Below are 13,765 nucleotides of genomic sequence, written 5' to 3'. Positions count from 1 at the left end.
ACTGAGCACTGTACCAGAGGTTGAAAATACCGCCACAGTTGTAAAGTTCTTTTACTATCACACGACCGGTTTCGGGCTTTTATACGCTCATCTTCAGGTGTAGTAACTTGGCGCTGTGACCCGAGCCCCGCCGTGGGAATGAACAAGGCGTGGTGTGCTACCTACGAGCGTAGAGTACGGAGTGCGCTCGTATGTAGCACACGTCCACCGCGGCGCTCGGGGCTCACAACGCCAAGTTACGACACCTGAAGATGGGCGTTTAAGAGCCCGAAACAGGTCGTGTGATAATAAAAGAACTTTACAACTGTGGCGGTATTTTAAACCTCTGGTGTTTATTTGTTGTTTTCAATTCTGTGAGAGGCCCATGCGTCACCTCGCCTGCTCTCACTATCCATCACATTTACCTGCGGCGGTAACATATTTTTGCCACATGGCTCATATTCTATGACGAACAGTTCACCAGCTTGCGGGAAAGAAAAAAAGCTGGGCACGAGGAAGATTTGAATACAGTGGCCACAAAACTACGACGCCGTGAACATTGAAATTCGCTCGATGTTGCACATCTCGAGCTTGGACTATTCACTGTTTCTATTTTGCTTCTGTTTTCACAGATCAGTACATCGTCTTCCTGTTTTCATCCTTGATCTGTATTCAGTTTTTGACAGGCTATCCGCTGGACCTTCTTATCAGTAAAACAAGGGGATGCGATGGGGAGTTTCCCTTGCGAGCTCTCCGGACCGACCCCTTCTGTTGGTGATCGGTTTCGCATTACGTAGTGGCTTTCGAATACTTTTGATTAGATAGTGTACCTCAGGAATAACGTGACAAATTTATAACGTAACAAGAGATTATTTCAACCGTGTCTATGAAAAACAGTTTATACTTTCTCATTAACACTCTTCGGGGTGTACTGCCGCGTCGTGAAATACTTAAAAAATTAAATAGCGAACGTTTTGGCCGTGTTGTAGTGACATTCCTCAGGGCAAAGGCTATCTGGAGAGGTATTAGCGTCAGTATGTGTTCATAAACTTCCTGTTCACATAGGTCGCTCATATGAAAACCTCTGCTTTTCTGGCCAGCTTCAAATTTCCCACTTCCCAGATAGATGCTCTTTGCTCTGGGGAAAGTCTCTGCGACACAGTCAAAACGTCACTACCTATAGAATTTTAAATATTTTACAAGCGTATTCAAATACAGAGATATGTGAACAATCAGAATACGGCGTTGCGGTCGGCAATGCCTATATAAGACAACAAGTGTCTGGCTCAGTTGTTAGATTGGTTACTGCTGCTAAAGTGGCAGGTTATCAAGATTTAAGTGAGTTTGAACGTGGTGTTATAGTCAGCGCACAGGCGATGGGACACAGCACCTCCGAGATAGCGATGAAGTCGGGATTTTCCCGTACGACCACTTCACGAGTCTGCCGTGAAAATCAGGAATCCGGTAAAACATCAAATCTCCGACATCACTGTTGCCGGAAAAAGCTCCTGCAAGACAGAGAAACGACGACTGAAGAGAATCGTACAACGTGACTGAAGTGTCACCCTTCTGCAGATTCCTGCAGATTTCATTGCTGCCCCATCAGCAAGTGTCAGCGTGCGAACCATCCAACGGAACATCATCGATATGGGCTTTCGGAGCTGAGGGCCCACTCATGTACCCTACATGACTGCACGATGCGAAGGTTTGCGCCTCGCCTGGGCCCGTCACCACACTTTGGACTGTTGATGTCTGGAAACATGTTGCCTGGTCGGAAGAGTGTCGTTTCAAATTTTATCGAGCGGATGGACGGGTACGGGTATGGAGACAACCTCATGAATCCATGGACTCTCCATGTCAGCAGGTGATTGTTCAAGCTGGTGGAGGCTCTTTAATGGTGTGGGGCTTGTGCAGTTGGAATGATATGGGACCCTTGATACGTCTAGATACGACTGACAGGTGACACATACGTAAGCATACTGTCTGCTCATCTCCAACCATTAATGTCCATTGTGCGTTCCAACGGACTTGGGAAATTCCAGCTGGACAATGCAACACCCAACACATCCAGAACAGCTACAGGGTGGCTACAGGAACACTCTTCTCAGTTTAATCACTTTTGATGGCCTCAAAACTCCCCAGACATGAACATTACTGAGCATATCTGGAATGCCTTGCCAAGTCCTGCTCAGAAGAGATTTCTACATCTACATCTACATGGATACTCTGCAAATCACATTCAAGTGCCTGGCAGAGGGTTCATCGAACCACTTTCACAATTCTCTTTTATTCCAATCTCGTACAGCTCGCGGAAAGAATGAACACCTATATCTTTCCGTACCAACTTTGATTTCCCTTATGTTATCGTGGTGATCGTTCCTCCCTATGTAGGTCGGTGTCAACAAAATATTTTCGCATTCGGAGGACAAAGTTGGCTATTGAAATTTCGTGAGAAGATTCCGTCGCAACGAAAAACGTTTCTTTTAATGATTTCCAACCCAAATCATGTATCATTTCTATGACACTCTCTCCCATATTTCGCGATAATACAAAACGTGCTGCCTTTCTTTGAACTTTTTCGATGTACTCGGTCAGTCCTATATGGTAAGGATCCCACACAGCGCTACAGTATTCTAAAAGAGGACGGACAAGCGTAATGTAGGGAGTGTCCTTAGTAGGTCTGTTACATTTTCTAAGTGTCCTGCCAATAAAACGCAGCCTTTGGTTAGCCTTCCCCACAACATTTTCTATGTGTTCTTTTCAATTTAAGTTGTTCGTAATTGTAATACCTAGGTATTTAGTTGAATTTACGGCTTTTAGATTAGACTGATTTATCGTGTAACCGAAGTTTAACGAGTTCCTTTTAGCACTCATGTGGATAACCTCAAACTTTTCGTTATTTAGGGTCAACTGCCACTTTTCGCACCATTCAGATATCTTTTCTAAATCGTTTTGCAGTTTGTTTTTATATTTTGGTAACTTTATTAGTCGATAAACGACAGCGTGATCTGCAAACAACCTAAGACGGGTGCTCAGATTGTCTCCAAAATCGTTTATATAGATAAGGAACAGCAAAGGGTCTATAACACTACCTTGGGGAACGCCAGAAATCACTTGTGTTTTACTCGATGACTTTCCGTCAATTACTACGAACTGTGACCCCTCTGACAGGAAATCACAAATCCAGTCACATAACCGGGACGATATTCCATAGCACGTAATTTCACTACGAGCCACTTGTCTGGTACAGTGTCAAAAGCTTTCCGGAAATCCAGAAAAACGGAATCGATCTGAAATCCCTTGTCAATATTACTCAACACTTCATGTGAATAAATAATCTAGTTGTGTTTCACAGGAACGATGTTTTCTAAACCCGTGATGATTGTGTGTGAATAGACCGTTGTCTTCGAGGTATTTCATAATGTTTGCACACAATATATGTTCTAAAATCCTGCTGCATATCGAAGTTAACGATATGGGCCTGTAATTTAGTGGATTACTCGTACTACCTTTCTTGAATATTGGTGTGACCTGTGCAATTTTCCAGTCTTTGGGTACGGATCTTTCGTCGAGCGAACGGAGATTTCTATCCGTTTGTACTTTTACTGATTTACGTGCAAACTTGCAGGATTCATGGTGTCATTTCCTTCAGCACTACTTCAGAAATTACTCAAGTGCATGCCACGTCGTGTTGCGGCACTTGTGCGTGCTCGAGTGGCCATACTTGATATTAGGTGGGTGTACCGCTTACTTTGGCTTTTCAGTGTATATGTAACTATGTTTGTGCCGTGTACGTGTTTCGACCTATCTACACCATCCTCGGAATGTGGTCTGTATTTCATGGTACCAAAGTATATTTCAATTACGGTTCGTAAGACCAAACGTGGACGTACTACGGATTAAGAAAACACTATTTCATTAAGAAATTCCTGTCATCACTGGGACGCACATTTTTCCTTTTCCTCCTAAGTCGGCACGTAGGACATACGCTATATCTAGTTTTCATTTTTTATAACTCTGGGAATAAACTTAACTAAACTTTTTGGTATATGCTTTACTCCGTGAGGTTTTCGTGAATCGCTTGTTTTTCGCTCCTGCAAGTTCGCAGTAGGTGGCAGAATACGCTTCAAGAAATATTATTTAAGGAAGTTTCAGCATGGCTTCGAGAAATAGTGGTACTTTCTGTTTCTCTTTGGTAATTTTGGCCTGGAATGTGTTTAGAATATGCTGTTATGTGTTAATATGCCTTACAGTGTCGAATAATTTCGTGACAAAAATACAGAGATATATTGTTTTCGATTTAGCAGAGTCTACATTCTACCACTTTTCTGACGTTCAAGAGGTATTGATTTCACAATTTACAGCTGTTTAAATTTTAGTCTTCTGACTATTTCATATATTTCAGCTATTTTCTAACGTAAGTAGTATTCACTTAGAACTTGACTTAAAATTTTGGTGAATCTCATCATTTTTTTTATTTACTATTTGAGTTTTGTATTGAGCCAGAACAATACGTAGAGCACCAGTACAAACTTCTCATTCATAAAATCGAAGCTCACTATTGCGTTCAAACATTTTTATAGGAGTGGATAAGAGTATTGCGTATCCAACTTCGGAAATTTTTGAGACGATTTCGACGAGACATTTTTCTTATCTCTCATTTCGTAACCATCGTAAAAACCGAGTGTGGATCGTTGCTTCAAAGAGAAAATACAAAAATACCCACACCGCAGTGGCAGCATTTTTTTCTGTTACTTGTTGTTATTTCACCTCTAGCAATGAGTTGTTAAATCGAAAAATTCCGCGTAGAAATGTTTTTCGGAGTCCATGTTAAGCAGTAGGTTAATCATGTCAAGGCTGGAGGAAGGACGTACCACTTACGATAAAATCTTCTGCTTCTACACTTTAAGTACGTGGCCCTTAGCTGCTGTAGTGTTCATCTCTTCCTAGGCCTCGCCAGATGTTTTTGGCCCATGGAACTGCAATTTGTGACTGTCTGAGGCAGTCTGCCACTGCTCGTCTTGTCGAAACTTTCATTCCTTCTTCCTGTCTTCTTCAGTTTCTTTCTTAAGTTAATTACGTTTCATTCCTTCCTGATGTCGCTGTTTTTTACTCTCTTTACTGTGGTACAGTCTTTCACAGTCCTAATAAATCTCATTTCAGCTGTTTGGATCTTAGTTTCTTACCGCTTGTGAATTACTAGAGACTCACTTCCTTGGAGCAGTGCTGAGGTGGCCATTACTTCATAAAATTTTGTTAATATTATTTTTATTTTTTGTTGTCTCCAAATTTTGCTACTTTCCTGTCAACATACTTATCATATTGGTATGTGATAATATTCGTATGTGATATCACATTCCAGATTATTAAAATGGCTGACTTGTTCTACTACCGTATTTTTCACCACTACTTTTGTTTTCATGGGGCTCCATCCTATAAAAGTCACAGTTCTTGTCATTGTTTTCTTTGTCGATATAGTCATATTTTAGCCTTTGGCTGCTTTGGTTGGTAGGTTCATTCCTTTTAGCAGGTCATTACCTTTTTCTGTCAAAACTGTGACATCGTGTGAAAATAAAGTGCAGTTCACAGAATTGTCTTCATTTGTTCTAATACCTGCTTGAAACTTGGTTTTACATTGACGCAGTAAATCATCTATATTAAAACTCAGAGTGGTCGCATACTAAGGAAATGATCGCAGGGGAGCAGATGCAGAAACCCTGCATTCCCTGTCTCGGCGACGTGATAGTGCAGGGCGTTTGCCGCTGCTGTCCTCCGACCTGTTGTGAGGTGTCATGTTAGTATCTGTGTCGTAAGGATGACCGTGACGAGTGCTTGCACAGTGTAGTGTTGGTTTTGTGCTGTTATTTATGTATTTATTTATTGCTCATTTAGCCTGACCAGATTAGGGCCTTAAGGCTCTCTCTTACATCTGACCAGGAACGACACATACAAAAAATATTACATAACGGTCACAATAATAATAACTCGAAATATTAATAAAAATAATAATTAGCAATAATTATAACAATAAAAGTAACACTAATTTTGATAGTACAATAATTTATATTATTAATAAAAAGTAACAATTTGCAATAATAACAATAATAGTAACACTAATAAGAGTAATAAAATAACGGAGGAATTAAGAACGATATTGATTGATTAAACACTTTCGAAGCCTTATTTAGTATTAGAAGAAGTGTAAGGGATAATGAAGGAGGAGATGATTTAAATGAAAGTGACACTGGCTGCTAGGAAAAAGAGAATTTCAGTAGAGAACTCTGTAGGTAAGGTGAGGCAAATGTGGTGGGGGAGGGAGGGTTGAAGACAATGAGCTGCAAGAAGGGATAGCTATTGTCATGGTAGATGGGCCGTTAGGTTGATATTTGGTGTGACGTCACGTGCTGGACTGCTGTTCAAATAGCTCGCCAATATTTTATAAAGTTTAGACTTCAGATACTTATTTTAAAGATTATTGGTGATAATATTTTCTGTAAAAGTAACTTATTAGTGGATTTTCATTCATCTCAATCTTTCTTTTTGTGTTATTGATTCGAGTGGTCCGTTATTTGTGAATATGATTACGTCGTTCGTCGAAGTCTCAGCAGTGTGTTTACCTTTCGCAGCGTGCGGTTGCAGCTATAGCGTTTCTAAAGCTAATTACAGACAAAGTTGTTTGTGCATTTGTTTGTGCACTGTATTCGAATATTAAATCTAGTTTTTTTCAGTCGTTTATGCAGATATTAGCAATGTGTTTACATTTCTCGGCATGAAGTTGTAGCTGCAGCGGTTCTTAAATTAAGTTCTGACAAAGCTGTTTGTGCACTGTTATTCTGTTACTAAATTTAGGAGTTTTCAACCGTGTCTCCTGCTGTTTCTGGCGAAATAATGGTTTAATAAACTTTCGGAAACTTTTGCCCACTTTGTTTGTTAGACTTGTTTGGCGTTGTAGACGTTTAAATTTAGCACGGCAGTTTTGAGCTGACGTTTCTTGTTGTTTGTAGTGAAATATTTCAGCGAAACTTTCGTTCACTGTGTCTAATTTCGTTGAGTGTTCCAGTGGTCGCTTGAATTTTTGTTTTTAGATAAGAATTTGTGTGAAGTTTTTGTGGTATTTTTATTCGTTGTGGTTTAGTAACATTAATAAAAGTAATAGAGCGAAACTACTGTTAGCTTCTTAAAAAGTTCTACTGTTGCAATTGAACTTAGGTAACGTAGACGTTTAGTTTTTTCAGTAAGTATTAAAATTTTACAATGAGTGAGAAGTGTGGGCCTTGACGTAGGTTTGTGAGTAGTGGGTTACGGTGTGAGTTTTGTTCAAAGTATTTTCATTGGGGGGATTGCAGTGGGGAAGCCAGTTGGCATTACAGCCTGATCCTCTCCTGAAAATGTAGAATTTGCAGCAGAAATAAGTTGATAGAGGAGCAGGCGCTTAAGATCTGTGCCCCTCAGGTGCAGTTACTAGACGCACAGGAGGAACTAGACAGGTTGAGGACGGTGAAGGGCGCCGGGGAATGGGAACTGGCAGTTGGTAAGAAGATAGCTAGGAGAAGGGGATATTCAGACTTACACTTTGTGTGTAACCGATAGATTTGACCAACTGTCAGAGCTGAGTGGAGAAGAGCCACTTGTAGCTGTAGGAATAGGAAACATGCAGCAGCATTCAGCAGTTAGGGATCCTAAGTATGTTGAAAATTCTAACAGGAACAAGAAGGTTCCGCTACTAGGTGGTTCGCATGGCAGAGGTGTGTGCCAGCAGTTGCAGGAAGTGTTGGGGAGTGAGTACTAGGACACCAGCATTGTGAAGCCTAGTGCAGGGTTGGCTCAGGTGACTGTTAATATAGGGGAGTTATTTAGGAACTTTACGAAAGTGGATCTGGTAGTGATTGTGGGTGGAGCTTGGAATAGTCTCGATAGGGACAAGGAGTATGATGTAGGTGGTGACCTGGTAAGGATAGCTAATAAAAATGGCTGCTAGGCATGGCCAGCACGTCAATACGTATGGGAAGGGGAGTCTGGCAAAGCTTATAGGTGGCAGTGTAGTTGGGGGTGGTGGGATCACCCATGGAAAAATTCCTGTAGTAGTTGGTGTTAGAGCTGCACCGTTATTAGATTGAAGTCAGCTGATAGGAATACCTTCTTAAAAGAAGTCCCTCTAACTAAAGAATCACCTTCTGAGGACATGTTTCCAAGTAGACAAGGAATTAGCATATTTCATCAAAATATAAAAGGTATTAGGGACAAATTTAGTGAACTGCATATAGCTGTTGATCCTGAAATTTTTGGTGTATCGTAGCACCACTTAAATAATTTGACAATTCAGAGGCTTCCTTTACCAGGATACAGATTAGCTTGCTGTTTTTCAAGGAGTTCCTTGTGGGGTGGCGGAGTGGCCATGTACATAAAAAAAATTCCATTATGAGTCCATAGACGTATCATGGCACTGCACTGAAAGTTGATTTCCATTAGAACGTTCTAAATATGGTACTGGCAGTAAAAGGCAGCCTGTGTGACTGACAAGTGGGATAAGGGTACTGGTTAGAACAAAAGTGGGAATTGTATCAAAATGTTAGAATTACTCAGAATCAGGTTATAGTAGCCCATTACAAACAGTATTGTAAGGTGCTTAAAAGTATTACTACGAAGGTGCAAATGGTTCAAATGGCTCTGAGCACTATGGGACTTAACTTATGTGGCCATCAGTCCCCTAGAACTTAGAACTACTTAAACCTAACTAACCTAAGGACAGCACACACATCCATGCCCGAGGTAGGATTCGAACCTGCGACCGTAGCGGTCGCGCGGTTCCAGACTGTAGCATCTAGAACCACTCGGCCACTCCGACCGGCTACTACGAAGGCGAAGAGTATACGGTACGCAAACAGAACAGGTAATTCACAGGATAAAATTAAAACCGTATCGTCAGTTGTGAAGGAAGTGTCTGGTCAGCAGCACAAGGTCGACGATATGAAGTCAGTTTGCAGTAAAAATGTTTCTGTAACTGATAAGTCAGATATATGTACCGAATTTAACAATCACTTTCTGAGCGTTGCTGTTGAATTAAATAAAATCTTATTTTCTACAGGGAATCATACAGCTCTCTTGGAAAATGCCTTTCTGACATTGATGTCTGAAATATTCTTCTTTGGTATTGAGAAGGGGAAGGATGAGTCAGTAAATAAATCACTGAAGACGAATAACTCTCATGGATATAATGGAGTACCTAACAGAATATTAAAGTAGTGTGCTGCACATGTTAGCCCCGTACTTAACCATATTTGTAATTTTTTCTTTAAGAATGGTGAATTACCTGAACGATTAAGATACTCAGTAGTAAAGCCACTTTACAAAAAGGGAGAAAGGGATAATGTAGACAGTTTTAGACTATTTCTATGCCATCAGTGTTTGCTAAATTGACTGAAAAGGCTGTATATATGAGGCTAATTGTCATTTTATTTCACATAATTTACTATCAAGTGTACAGTTTGGTTTTACAAGAGGTTTAACAATTGAAAATGCTATATTCTCTTTTGTCTGTTAGTTACTGGATGGATTAAACAAAAGGTTTCGAACGCTTGGCATATTTTTTGATTTACCTAAGGCGTTTAATTGTGTTGATCACAAAATACTGCTCCAGAAGTTGGACCATTATGGAATATGGCGGTAGCTCACAATTGGTTCACCTCTTACTTTAAAGACAGACAGCAAAAGGTCATTATCCACAGTATTGAGAATGGCTGTGGTGTGGGGTCTGAGTGGGGTACAGTCAAGTGGGGGGTGCCCCGGGGATCAGTGTTGGGGCCACTCTTGTTCTTTATTTACTTAAATGACATGCTCTCTAGTATTACAGGTAACTCCAAAATATTTTTTTTGGTAATGACACTCGCATGGTAGTAAAGGATGTTACGCACAACATTGGCTCGGTTTCAAATAGTGCAGTTCATGACATAAGTTCATGGCTTGTAGAAAATAAACGAACGCTAAATCAGAAACAGTTTTTTCAGTTTCTTACACACAATGCAACAAAACTCGAAGTTTTAATGTCACAGAATGGGCATATGCTTATTAAAACTAAACAGTTCAAATTTCTAGGTACTCAGATAGATAATATACTGTCGTGGAAAGCTCACGCACAGGATCTTGTTCAAAGATTTATTGCTGTCATTTTTACGATTCGAACGGTAACTGAAGTAAGTGATACGAGGACTGTCCAGAAAGTAAGTTACGATCGGTCGCGAAATGGAAACGTCTATTAAAATCCGATAACGCTTTGCAAAGATGTGTTGGGCAGTGTCTCTAGTATGACTCTAGGTAGAAGTATGTCGCTCTTTTGATTCCTGAGCTCTTAGTGAGCGCGTAAAGATGTTATAGAAAATAGTGTCTCCCGCCAAGTACGAGGGCCTGGTGAGAATTTCCCCCTGAAGCTATGCAACCAACATTACATAACTGTCGTGCGGTTTCTTCTTCGAGACAATTCTCATCTTCATTCTGCAGGGGCAATGAAGATGTTCCTGCATCGTTTCATTTTGGCACAGACAACGAGCTTTAGGCCAGCGTAGAGCATTGGCGGAAATCACTGGCTTCTACCTTCTATGATGAGGGTATTGGAAAGTTGGTACAACGCTATGACGAATGTCTGAGTCAGAACGGCGACTACGTAGAGAAGTAGCTGAAAGGTGTAGCTAACTATTACAAATAAAACATTTCTGATTTTCACTGTGATTTTCATTTCGCGATCAATTGTAACTTACTTTCTGGACAGCCCTCGTAGTTTGACACGAAAATTAGTCTATTTTGCGTATTTTCAGTCGATAATGACGTATTGTCTTATATTTTGGGGCAACTCTTCCGATTCTCAAGGATATTTTTGGCTCAGAAATAGGCAGTTCGGGCAATAAGTGGTGTAAGTTCACGAATCTCTTGTTGACCCCTGTTCATTCGCATTCGTCTGGGTATTCTGACATTGGCCTCTCAATATATATATACATACATATATATATATATATATATATATATATATATATATATATATATTCTTTAATGTCGTTTCTTGTTAACAATATTAGGTTATTCCCAAGAATAAGCAGCTTTCACTTGGTTAATACTCAGCAGAAATCAAACCTACATTTGGATCAGACTTCCTTAACTCTTGTGCACAAAGGTGTGCAGTATATTGCTGCATCTATTTTCAAAAATCTTAGCAGTAATCCAAGTGCTTTGAAATCGAAACTGAAGTGTTTCATCATAGCACAGGCCTTCTATTCTGTCGAGGAGTTCCTTGAAAAATTAAGTTGATTCCTGTGTTATAGTGTTGATCGCGTTCACATAGCTTCTGGTTTCTCTTTTCTTGGGTTCATAAACGTTTTATGTTATCTGTTATTACTTTTATGTTGTAATTTCATGTACTAATACGTTCCATGACCGTGGAGACTTGCTTCTCAGTTTGGTGTTACGGAACTGGACGTGTAAAATAAGAAACAAGAAAAAAATTAGCTGCCTTTTAATGTTTGAATGGATTTTAATTTCGCTAATATTTTGAGGAAGACTGTTCCAAACTTGGGTTCCTGATACCGAGAATGATTTGGAGAACACGGCTGTGGTACAGAGAGGATTTGACTTTGTTGAAAACGAGCATTTGTGCTGTGTTGCACGGAAACATTCATCGCCATCTACAGCCGACATAAGCTCTCTTAAGAAAGTCCTTGGAGAATAGGATCACCATAATCAGGGATGAGAAGTATCAGTGTCTACGAGTAGAAGCTCGAGAGGAAATTCATTTTTTATATTTCTTTAATGACTGTAGTGATGCTGACACCTTATTACAGACTGCAATTGTGTCTTCAGTCCAGTCTAGATGGTGGTTCAGAATTGTCCCCAAATTCCTTGCAGAAGAAGGAAAGGTGATTTCGGTGCTGTTTAGCATTAGGTGTGGAAGAGACTCTCTGAACTGAGAATTAAGTTTCAAACCTGCGTTCTGTGCCCTTTCTGATAAAGCAAGTAAGACAACAATTACCTTCTGGATGGCTGTACACAAATTTGTTGGACTTGCTCGTAGGTATAACTGAAGGTCAACATCACGTTGATGATATTTGTAGTGGGAGATAATGTTCGACACCATTAGCATATAATGAGGATACTAATGGACCTTATTCTAATCCGTATGGCCTCTTTTTTTCGATCATTACACTCTGTTGATGATATATAAAGTATGAGTGGAACCACTGTAAAGCACTTGAAGGAAAGTTTTGACTTCTGGATTTATCACGTACAATATTAAAGTCGACAGTGTGTAAAGCTTCGCTGAAATCCAGAAAGCCAAAATAGTCACCTCTTGTTTATCCATAGCTTGTTTCAGATTTCAGTCACTTTTACACGAGAGGTCGTCGTGCTGCGATTTTTTCGGAAACGAGATTGGTATTCATGCAGAAGGTTATTTCAAGTTACGTGGCTGCTAAGCTGACCATGAACTACGTACTCTAAAGCCTTAAATAATGCTGGCAGAATGCAAATGGCCCTGTAGTCAGAAGGTTCTCGGACAGATTCCTTTCCGGTTAGAGGTTTTATGAATCACTTTTCCCAGGATGGGATGGGAAGATGCTCGAGGTCAGTGAGTGGTTAAAATACACGTTATTATTGGCAGTAATGGATCGACAAGGACGCTGATCATGTGTATTATAGCATCGTCGTGTCCTACAGCTACGGAACGAATTCTCGCAGTCGACTTCCTGACTGTTTTAAGGCATACTGGCTGCAGAAAATTTTTTTAGTTTGTATCGGCCGCAGGTACTTTAAGGGAATGGATAGTTTGCGTCCTTGTGCTTTGTTCAAATAGAGATATAGGCTTGGCAAACAATTCATTTACATTCTAAGAACGAGAAGTTCAGCTGTAGATTGAGGTTTATCTATTCCTATCCCTAGTAGATTTTTCCACAAGACGGTGACCTGTGAAATTCTTTAGTTAACAAGTGGGCATAATTGAGTTTTTCATTTCTCACCAACTAACTCGTTTGCATAGTCGCTTGTAGGCGAGACTAATCTCGGAGGTCGAAGTATTATTAGTTTCACAAAGTATTATTAGTTTCTAATAGGAAAGACGCTCGTGTCATTATGCTAGTAGCAGATTTAAAATAATGTATTAGATGAAATATTATTTGTCCAACATGGATTGGAAAAAGTGACAACTAGTCACGTGAAACGGGAAATTCTTAGGGAAAATGACAGCAGTAAAGTGCGAGAAAAAAGTTTTACCTCCTCAGCCAAAATTCCAGAAAACTGGAGATCACTGTATTTACTCCATATTTACTCCTGAAAAAGAAATTATCACTCGCTATAAAAAAAGACAAATCAACCAGGATAACTTAAACTAGAATTATAGGAGAATGAATTATTATCTAATGGAATCAGACGTTGAATAGCAGGAAGACAATTTCACCTTCAGCTACCATCTTGGGCACAACAATGATTAGCGTGTTTCGGCCACTGTTATATTGACCGTAGGAACCATTAGACTTATTACGTAAACGAAACCTTTTTCAAGAACCACTACACACATTACGTAAACAAAACCTTTTCAAATAATGATACCTTAGTTTCCACTTTGCTACAATCCTTAGTCGAATTATTAGCTTCAGGAAAAGGAAAAATTTCAGTCAATCAAAAATGCGAGTGATACAATATCACGAGAACGTAACAAAAAACAGTTATTTTCAGTGTATCGATGACAAGCTCAATCTTGGTTCTAGTGTTCATTTGTGCAACTTAATTTGTATAAAGCGTAACATATCTC

The sequence above is a fragment of the Schistocerca americana genome, chromosome 6, assembly GCF_021461395.2.
Source record: "Schistocerca americana isolate TAMUIC-IGC-003095 chromosome 6, iqSchAmer2.1, whole genome shotgun sequence".
Taxonomy (NCBI): Eukaryota; Metazoa; Arthropoda; class Insecta; order Orthoptera; family Acrididae; genus Schistocerca; species Schistocerca americana.
This window is presented reverse-complemented; position numbering follows the sequence as displayed.